Source organism: Rattus norvegicus, unplaced genomic scaffold (genome assembly GCF_021556685.1).
Source record: "Rattus norvegicus strain SHRSP/BbbUtx unplaced genomic scaffold, alternate assembly SHRSP_T2T unassigned-0000236, whole genome shotgun sequence".
In the NCBI taxonomy this organism is placed as follows: domain Eukaryota; kingdom Metazoa; phylum Chordata; class Mammalia; order Rodentia; family Muridae; genus Rattus; species Rattus norvegicus.
This window is the reverse complement of record NW_028238943.1, coordinates 1-10,000: the sequence shown is the minus strand read 5'-3', so window position 1 is coordinate 10,000 and position 10,000 is coordinate 1. Positions and strand designations below refer to the sequence as shown.

The following is a 10,000-nucleotide window of genomic DNA, read 5'->3' as shown; positions in this document are numbered from 1 at the left end:
GGGGGAAACGGAGGCGGGTGGGACCGGGAGCCCACCGCCGCCCTTCCAAACCCACCCGTCCCGCGACGACCCCTCGCGGTGAGGGGGGTACCGCGCACGCGGGCGTGTGCACGGCCCTTCCCCGCCACCTGCCACCAGAAACCCAATCTCCCCCACAAGCTCCGCACAGCGGCAGGTCGACAGAGCCCCGTCCCGCGTGATCCCTCCTCGTACTCGGAGCGGGGAGGCGCGGGTCGCGGTAGGCGAGAGAGCAAACGCTGCGCGCAGAAGGCTGAGGTCAGGGCGGGCAGCCGAGGGGACCATCCGGGAGAAGCCCCTCGGAGATCGTAAAGCCCTTTCCGAAGATAGCTAGAGAAGGCAAATTCCTCACTGAGGGCGGGACGAACCCAACACCGACGAGCAGCCAAGGGCTCCGTGCACGCAACGGGAAACGAGCAACAGGCGCGGGACAGAACGGGAAGGACCACGCGCCAGCTGGTGGGGGGTCTGCGGTATCGGCAAAGGTCTCTTTCTCCGGGGTCTTCTTGAGCATTCGCGGACCGGGGGGACCTGCGACAGGTCCCCGCCGAGAGCCAGGCCTCTTCAAGGCGCACACAAAGGAGGAGCCTTGACTTGAGGGAGTCCGGTCTTTAAAAAGGGCCAGCCGCGATCGCTCAGCACCACCCTAACCGCGCAGGGCCCGCGGGTGAAGGCACCAAAAACATAGGCACGGGGTGGGCGCTCACCCAACGGAAGGAGCCTTTTAACCGCACACTCAACTCCTCGACCCCCCCCCTTTCTGTCACCGTGCAGAAAGCCGGCAACTAGGACAAGGGAAAGCGTAAAGGCACAAGCACCATGGAGCACAGGAGGCACGCCGGGGAGCGGGAAGCGCCACCGCCAACTCAGAAGCGGGCACCTTGGTGGTCAAAGCCCGGAACGCTCCAGGAGCACCGCAAGGCTCACACAAAGCAGGGCGCGTGCACACACCATTCGGGAAGGGTATGCACCGCAGCGGGTCTACCACCTTCCCCCGGCACGGGGGAAGAGGGCCGCGAAGCAGTGAACGGCGTGGGGGCAAGCGCCCCCGACACGTCCACAGGGACACCGCGAACCACAGCAACAAGTGTGCGCGGGTCAGCGCTCGTGCCGGACAGCCGCACCCCTGACTTCCACACACCACCCTGCAAAGGAATGGGGAGGAGAGACGAGGGGCCCGCTGGCAGAACGAGAAGAGCGGTCGCCATTCGCGCTGAATGACCATTCGCCATGAATGTCCGTCCCTCGCCTGGCGCGGCTTAGGCCCCGGCCCGAAGAGAACGCGGCAGCACCACATCGATCCAACGGGAGCGAGACACGCCATGCATCGGGAACAACGGGCGTGAGAGCTTTCTAACAACGCACTGGACGGGAATACGAGCGAGAAGAGCGAGAGAGAGCACGGGAAGAAGTCGCTAACACTGCCACACACACAAAAAAAAAAAATTTACCCTTCTCGAGGGCGAGAAAAAAAAGGAAGCGTTGCACTCGGGAGGCACGTGGCGTGGAAGAACGGGACTCAACGGGCAGCGGAGGTTCGGGAACTCCTTCAAAAAAAAAAAATAAAAAATAAAAAATAAAAATAAAAAAATAAAATCCCCTTCGAAGGAGAAAAGGTGCAACTCGGGAGGCACACAGCAGGAAAGAAAGGGACACACCACCAAGCAGCGGAGGTTCGGGAACTCCTTCCAAAAAACAAAAAAAAAAAAAAAAACAAAAAACAAAAAAAAAAAAACAAATAAAAAAACCGGTCGGCCGCAGAGGAGCACGCCAGGGGGTCACTAGCACCAAACGGGAAAACCCTTCCAGTCGCACTCGGCACCAACGACTCCTACCGGTAACGGACGACAACCACCACGGGGAAATCGGGAACGCCTGACACGCGGGACGGTTGTCATAAAGCTGCCACACAGAGCACAGGCAAGCAAGCACGGGAAAGCAGGAAGCGCGTACTCATGGGGGGACGCTAAGCTTCGAGCATCGAAGAGGCCCATGCGCAGAAGAAAAGAGCTAGGGCTGGACAAGCAAACAGCCTTGGTGCAAGCCTCTTCCAACGTCCTTTAATGACAAAAAGAGTCAAAAGGACAGCGTGTCAGCATATATCTCCAGGTACAATAAGGACAGATAGCAAAGATGAAAAGTGTAAAAGACACAGGGATAAACATGACAGGCCACACGGAACGTCTGGAAGTCATGTTCGGTGACGTGTCCCCAAGAGGTCCCCATGTAGAAAGAGAACCGGACCGCAAAGGAACAACTGGTCGACCTTAGAACCCTGAGTGCTCACAGACCGAGGAGGCCATGGTAGATAGCCTGGAACACAGCTTCCCCTCGGCCTCAGAAGTCCATGCTCCCGCTGGCAGGGACCGGGGAGGATCCTGGAAAAAATAAAGTCTCGGAGGCGCCCCCTAGCCGGGACACCTCGGCTCGGAGGCCGGGGACACAGCACCCTCTCGGCCTCAGAGGTCCAGGCTCCCGCTATCAGGGACCGAAGGGACTCCTGGAAAAGAAAAAAAAAAATCCGTGGCGCCACCTAGCCGGGCCACCTCGGCTCGGAGGCCGGGGACACAGCACCCTCTCGGCCTCAAAAGTGTCTATGGTCCCGCTGGCTGGGACCGAAGGGACTCCTGGAAAAGAAAAAAAAAAAAAAACTCCGTGGCGCCCCCTAGCCGGGCCACCTCGGCTCGGAGGCCGGGGACACAGCACCCCCTCGGCCTCAGAGGTCCAGGCTCCCGCTATCAGGGACCGAAGGGACTCCTGGAAAAGAAAAAAAAAAAAAAAAAACTCCGTGGCGCCCCCTAGCCGGGCCACCTCGGCTCGGAGGCCGGGGACACAGCACCCTCTCGGCCTCAGAGGTCCAGGCTCCCGCTATCAGGGACCGAAGGGACTCCTGGAAAAGAAAAAAAAAACTCCGTGGCGCCCCCTAGCCGGGCCACCTCGGCTCGGAGGCCGGGGACACAGCACCCTCTCGGCCTCAGAGGTCCAGGCTCCCGCTATCAGGGACCGAAGGGACTCCTGGAAAAGAAAAAAAAAAAAACTCCGTGGCGCCCCCTAGCCGGGCCACCTCGGCTCGGAGGCCGGGGACACAGCACCCTCTCGGCCTCAGAGGTCCAGGCTCCCGCTATCAGGGACCGAAGGGACTCCTGGAAAAGAAAAAAAAAAAAAAAAACTCCGTGGCGCCCCCTAGCCGGGCCACCTCGGCTCGGAGGCCGGGGACACAGCACCCTCTCGGCCTCAGAGGTCCAGGCTCCCGCTATCAGGGACCGAAGGGACTCCTGGAAAAGAAAAAAAAAACTCCGTGGCGCCCCCTAGCCGGGCCACCTCGGCTCGGAGGCCGGGGACACAGCACCCTCTCGGCCTCAGAGGTCCAGGCTCCCGCTATCAGGGACCGAAGGGACTCCTGGAAAAGAAAAAAAAAAAATCCGTGGCGCCACCTAGCCGGGCCACCTCGGCTCGGAGGCCGGGGACACAGCACCCTCTCGGCCTCAAAAGTGTCTATGGTCCCGCTGGCTGGGACCGAAGGGACTCCTGGAAAAGAAAAAAAAAAAAAAAACTCCGTGGCGCCCCCTAGCCGGGCCACCTCGGCTCGGAGGCCGGGGACACAGCACCCTCTCGGCCTCAAAAGTGTCTATGGTCCCGCTGGCTGGGACCGGAGAGGAGGGAAGAAATAAAAAAAAAATAAAATAAAATAAAAAATTAAAAAAAAAAAAATTGGAAAAAAAAAAAAAAATCCGGGACGGGGCCCAAGCCTTCTGGTCGACCTCATCCAGCTGCCACCAACCCCTCCTTGTGTCCCAATAGGTCGTACAGCCACCCTCCTCCCCTGAAGTTCTCCAGGTACAACCTCCTAGCTAGAGATGGTCCCCAGACAGGACGGCGTCTCCGTCGCGCACCCGCCTGCTTGCCTGTCACCCTCTCACCCTGGCCGGCTCACCACAGGCACTTCCCCGTCCTTTGTCACCAACCGGGGGACAGGAGCGTTGCGGAAACTTGTCGCCACTAGGTGTCGCCCGACAGCGATCTCGATCAAGCAAACCAATACAGACTGTCACGCGCCGCCGCCGCCACACACACTCATTCCGTCTCTCCGGAGTGACCTCCCTAGCTCAGGGGGACACTCACCCACGCACAACGGGGCAGGTACCCACCACTTCTCCCGAATGGCACAAACGGTCCCGGTTGTCCCGCCGGAACACAGTGAACGCGGGATGGACTCGGGGCCAACCCCCTCAGGCACCCAGAAAAGGAAAGTAGGACGGAGCGGTGAAAACAGGCCACCTCTAAGTGAAAGGACATGCACTCTCGAATCGGTTAACAATTAGCAAGGAACAGGCACAGTTAGGAAAAGGGAGCGTCCAAACTCCGTCGTGAGGGGAGGGTGGCGGCGACCTCAGTTCCACACCATTTTTAAATGGCTCACTCATTTTTAAAACCCTCCACCGATCCCGATGGGGGGGAGGGGGGGTTGTTGTTGTTCTCTGTTCCTCGCTGCCACCGCCAGCCGGCACTCACCAAACCACACACCTGCCACCCTCTTTGGAAGACTAAACACAGAGAGTAAATTAAAAGAATGGTGGAATGATGGTGGAATGGTTAAAATTCCCGTGATTTGTTTTCACTCTGATCAAAACATACTTATTTTGTGCATTTGCATTCCCTTGTTCACACGTGCCTCTGTGTGTGTGGTGGGGGGAGGGAGGGAGGGAGGGAGGGAGGGAGGGAGGGAGGGAGAGAGAGAGAGAGAGAGAGAGAGAGAGAGAGAGAGAGAGAGAGAGAGCCAATTTAAAAAATAAAAACATGGTTAAATACAGCCACTTTGGGAAGATTGCTAGAGAGAATGCAGTCCAGAGTATGGAGGCCAGAGCTCTGGACGCTCTAGACCACAGGTCTCCCATCTCCCATATACCAGGCACCCAGCACCACCATCCCTACTTTGTTTGCTTGTGCGTTTGTTTGCTTGCTTGTTACATTAGTTTCATCCCAAGTTAATAATTATATATTTTTTTTCTATGCACGTATTTAGTTGTGGCAGGGGAACTCCTTCTTTAGGACAGGCAGACTTAGCTAGTTAGTTAGCCAGTCAAAAGTACGTAAAAAATTTATATCAACATAAATATCATTCACTAAGAAATCCTATCTGAAGAAAAAGAAAGAAAGGAAGAAAGAAGGAAGGGAGGGAGGGAGGGAGGGAGAGAGAGAGAGAGAGAGAGAGAGAGAGAGAGAGAGAGAGAAAGAAAGAGGAAAACTGGCAGACTTAGTTTTAGTGTTTTTGTTATTGTTTATTCAAGATATTGTTTCAGGGCTGGAGAGACGGCTCAGCGGTGAAGAGCACTGACTGCTCTTCCAGAGATCCTTAGTTCAAATCCAAGCAACCACATGGTGGCTCACAACCATCTGTAATGGAATCCTCTCCTTGTGTGTTGAAGACAGTGACAGTGTGCTCATAAAATAAATAAACAATAAAAAATATGTTTGAAGATTAAAGAAAAAACTCTCTCTCTCTCTCTCTCTCTCTCTCTCTCACACACAAATAAACTCTGTAATAAAAATCAATGTGACTTCATGATCAAACTTCTATAGTCAATAGGACTAGAGAGAACACATGTCTGTAAAATAAAAGCAGAACCTTTTCTGCTTTGTTTTGTTTTGCCTCAAGGTACGTTTCTTTTGGTATAGCCCAGGCAGTCATGGAACTTGCTCCGTAGACTTATCTAGCCTCAAGCTCACAGAGGTCCACTCTGCCTGCCTCGGCCACCCACACAGCTCTCTCTGCTGACTATATGTCTGCATGCCAGAAGAGGGCACCAGAACCTAGGAGGACACACCACATGGCTCCTGAGAATCCAGGTTTTGACTTTAAAAAAAAAAAAAAAAAATTCTGACAGCATAGAGGGTAGATATCTGCCTGCCAGGCTCTTCTAGTGCTGTTTAAGGTGGGGTAATAGCCATGTGAAGGAGACAAGGGGAGAGGAAAAATCGATTGGATGAGTAGTGCTGCTGAGATTAAGGAACACACACACACACACACACACACACACACACACACACACACACACAGAGAGAGAGACAGAGACAGAGACAGACAGAGACAGACAGAGACAGTAAGACAAAGAGACAGAGAGAGAGAGATGACAGAGGGACACACCGAGGGAAAGACATCAGGACCAGCTGAATTTCTCAAGAAAAGAAAAGAAGAGAAAGGAAAAATGTTTTCTATATACACAAATCTGTATACATGATTTGTTATAGTGTCCCATTTGGGCACTTTGGATTCAACTGTGGATGGTTGGCAGCCAGCTTGGCTGACACCTGACCTCACCAAGATGGAGGCAGCCGGCCATTAGCCCTGATGTTCCAGGTCACTTCTGTTTCTCCCTTTCCCAGCCTCTAGGGAAACAGAACTTAATTAAACTCAGTTTGCACGTGCAGAAAGGTGAAGAGGCACCCAAAAGCAGCCAGAAGCCTCAGACCATCCACAGCCACATGTTCTCCTTCTGCCTATATTACTTCTAAATGATCGTATTTATTTATTTATTTATTTATTTATTTATTTACTTACTTACTTACTTACTTACTTACTTACTTTTTTTTCTTTCTTTTTTTTCGGAGCTGGGGACAGAACCCAGGGCCTTGCACTTGCTAGGCAAGCGCTCTACCACTGAGCTAAATCCCCAACCCCCTTACTTACTTACTTACTTACTTACTTACTTATTTTTGTCATACTTAAACAATCGTTCGTCCTTGAATTCCTCCTGTATGCCAGGTAGACTTAGTCAGTCAGTCAGTCAGTCAGTCAGTCAGTCATTTAGCCAGGTCAAAATAGTTAAACATAAATATCAATAAAATCAATAAAAATCAAATGCAAACCCAATAGACAGTAAGTAAAATCGAATAAACCAAAAGATACATCATAAGCACAGAGTTTCAGCCGGACATTGAAAAGCAGCAGTTACCGAAGCAGTCTCCCTCCCACACCAACACACACACAGCTCGACCACCACCTTATCTGCACATTTTCAGCTCCTGCTTTCTAGAGTTACCAAGTTTATACACTACAGAGTTTAGCAAAGCAGGCCGGTTCACCGCACCCCCAGGGTCAGAGAACATGCTAGACCAGCTCTAGGGGATGGGCTGGGGGGCAGGGGAGGGTGGGAAGAGGGGAAACAGGCAGACTTAGGTATTCTAGTTTTGTTCATTCAAGATTCCACTTCTCTCTGTTGTAGCCCTGATAGACAGACAGGCAGGCAGGAATATTTGTTTGTTTGGCTTGGGGTTTGGGTTTGGTCCATTTGTTGGTGGATTTTGTTTTGTTTTGTTTCATTTTGTTTTTCGGGAAGTGTGGTGACTTAGTGCCTACACAAGCCAAGGCAGGAAAAATAAATAAGTAAAGATCTCTGAAACACAAATCTGGGGTGGGCTCTAGCATGGCCATGGACACACGCATGCACAGACGCACGCACGCACGCACGCACGCACGCACGCACGCATTGTAGACACGCACTCAAGGACACACTGGATTCTACAATGTTTGGTTTCTGAGTGTGTGTCATACAGAACCTAACAGAATATGTAATGAACTCTGGCAGTGACAGCAGAAACAACCTATGAGAAGGCGTCCTTGCAATATTAAAATGGCAGGCTAGCCAGGTGACAGTTATCTTAACCAATCTGATGTAGGCCTCATTCACACGGCATCTAGGCCTTAACAGTTAATTGTATCTGTTTCTTTATTTTCCTCTTAGGCCATCACATTGTTTTACCTAGACCTTTAACAGCCAGCAGCTACCAGCCTACAGCTACCAGTTTCTTTCTTTTCATAAAGAAACCCTGTCTGAAAAACTAGGGGAGGGAGACAAACAGATTAACAGATCTCTCTCTCTCTCTCTCTCTCTCTCTCTCTCTCGCTCTCGCTCTCTCGCTCTCTCGCTCTCGCTCTCTCGCTCTCTCGCTCTCTCGCTCTCTCGCTCTCTCCGGCGCCTGTGTTTGTGTGTTCAACAGAGGAGGCAATGGCAGATAAATGTCTGCCCCTCCTCTGTAAGCCAGGCCACTCCATTACTGCCTTTCCTTTTTCTTAGTTTGTTTGGTTTATTCCAAGTTAATTGTATCTGTTTCTTTATTTTCCTCCTCATTTCTTTAGTTGAGTCAGGGGTCTTTGCACAAAAGCCCTGGAAATCAGTACCTGGATCAGGTCTGCAGCCTGCTCACAGAGTTCTACCCACCTTCACCTCTCAAGTGATGCAATCAAAGACATGCAGCACCACACCTGGCTTCTTTTCACATGTACATTTACTTTAGTTCCAATGCTCATTCAGGTCTGAGAGACGGGGGAGGGAAGGAGGGAAGAGAGACAGAGAGTGACAGAGAAACAGTTGACAGAGAGGGAGAATTGTAGGTTAATTATTGTTCCGTCTCCTCAATCACGGTCTACTGGTCGCCATCGTGGCAACCATGCCCCGCAACCCTACCTTCGGTAAGATCAAGCATAATGGCGGCAACCATATAATTCCTGCTTAGTCGCACTGAACACTCCGGTCATCACTACCTGTGGAGAATTGTAAGGGGGCTCCTCTGGTCTAGAGAGTAGTACCCTTGAATGAAATGAGGATCACAGCAAGCATTATTTGTTTTGAGATATAAGATGTGGAAAGAACTATATGTGTGGATTTACAGACAGACAGACAGACAGACAGACATACAGACAGAGAGGACAGGATAGGACAGGACAGGACAGGACAGGACAGGACAGGACAGGACAGGACAGGAGAAAAAAACAAGAACACAAACAAAAACTCAAAATGGAAGTCCGGTTCCAAATAGTCTCTGTCTGCCCTGTCGCTCTAGTGTTGGTGGTCCAGGTTATAAAAGCTTATACATGGGTGGGTGCGGGAAGTGCTGCTGGGTGTTCAGTTCAGGTCCAAGATTATTGCGGGTAACTAGACAACAAAGAAAGCAGTTAGACTGACTTCAACAGTGTTCGGTTTCTGAGTGTGTTATCACACAGAAGAGCCTAACAGAATATGTAATGAATTCTGGCAGCAACAGCAGAAACAACCAATGAGAAAGTGTCCTTATAATATTAGCAACTGCAACAAAATGGCAGACTAGCCAGCTAACAGTTCCCTAGCCATTAACTCATCTGACATAGGCCTTCTTCACGTTGCATCTAGATAGGTCTTCCTATCTTCCTCTCCAGTGCTGAGACCAAAGTGAGATCAAAGTCATGCATCACCATGGGTGCCTTCCTTTTCATTTCTTTTCTTTCATCCTAGGAAGTGAGTGTGTGTGTGTGTGTGTGTGTGTGTGTGTGTGTGTGTGTAAAGAGAGAGAGAAGGAGGGGGGGAGAGAGAGAGAGAGAGCTTTAGAGAGAGAGAGCTTTAGAGAGAGAGAGAGCTTTAAAATCAGCACTCAAGCCTTTTCTCTTCCTATCCCTATCCCAATCCCCCCCCCCCAAACCAGCAGCAAAGCCACCAGCACTCGAGAGACAGAGGAAGATGAAATCTCTAGTCTGAGAAACAAGAGGAGGTAGATAAACATACCCCCCCCCCTCTCTCCTTCATAATTTGTTAAAGTGTTCCCTTTGTGTTGTGTGGACTCTACTTTATTAAGCAAGTTTCACATCGTACTATCTCCAAAGAGGAGTCAACAGTCTCTTGGCGTGCAGGCAGTTGTTGCCTGCTTTAAATATTTTTTGGTGTGTTTGTTTGTTTGTTTGTTTGTTTGTTTGTTTGTTTGTTTCAAAACCGAGGGCCTGCCTGCATTCAACAGATCCAAACCCAGTTCTCAGAGGGGAAAATGGAGTCAAGTCCGAAGTCACTGGCATTTAGGTCATCGGCCATTGACAGTCATAGGAGATGGGAATATCGTCCTTTCTCCAATGGAGACTCACCTGGGTATGCATCAACCACATCTAAGGGCAGGCCTGGGTTAGTACGGGGTGGTGGATGGGGAGGAAGGATCTGGAAAGAGCTTTGCGATGGGAAAC

At 51.3% G+C, this 10,000-nt stretch overlaps 1 long non-coding RNA gene across 1 annotated transcript in view; it reads right to left on the bottom strand.

Annotated features, from left to right (window-relative positions):
- The window catches only part of LOC147997181 (uncharacterized), an 18,372-nt gene extending 13,941 nt beyond the window's left edge, over window positions 1-4,431 (bottom strand). Inside the window, exon 1 of the long non-coding RNA XR_015648124.1 lies at window positions 4,167-4,431. This is a non-coding gene — a long non-coding RNA (uncharacterized LOC147997181). The remainder of the gene's footprint in view (window positions 1-4,166) is intronic.
- Window positions 4,432-10,000: the final 5,569 nt, after the last annotated feature.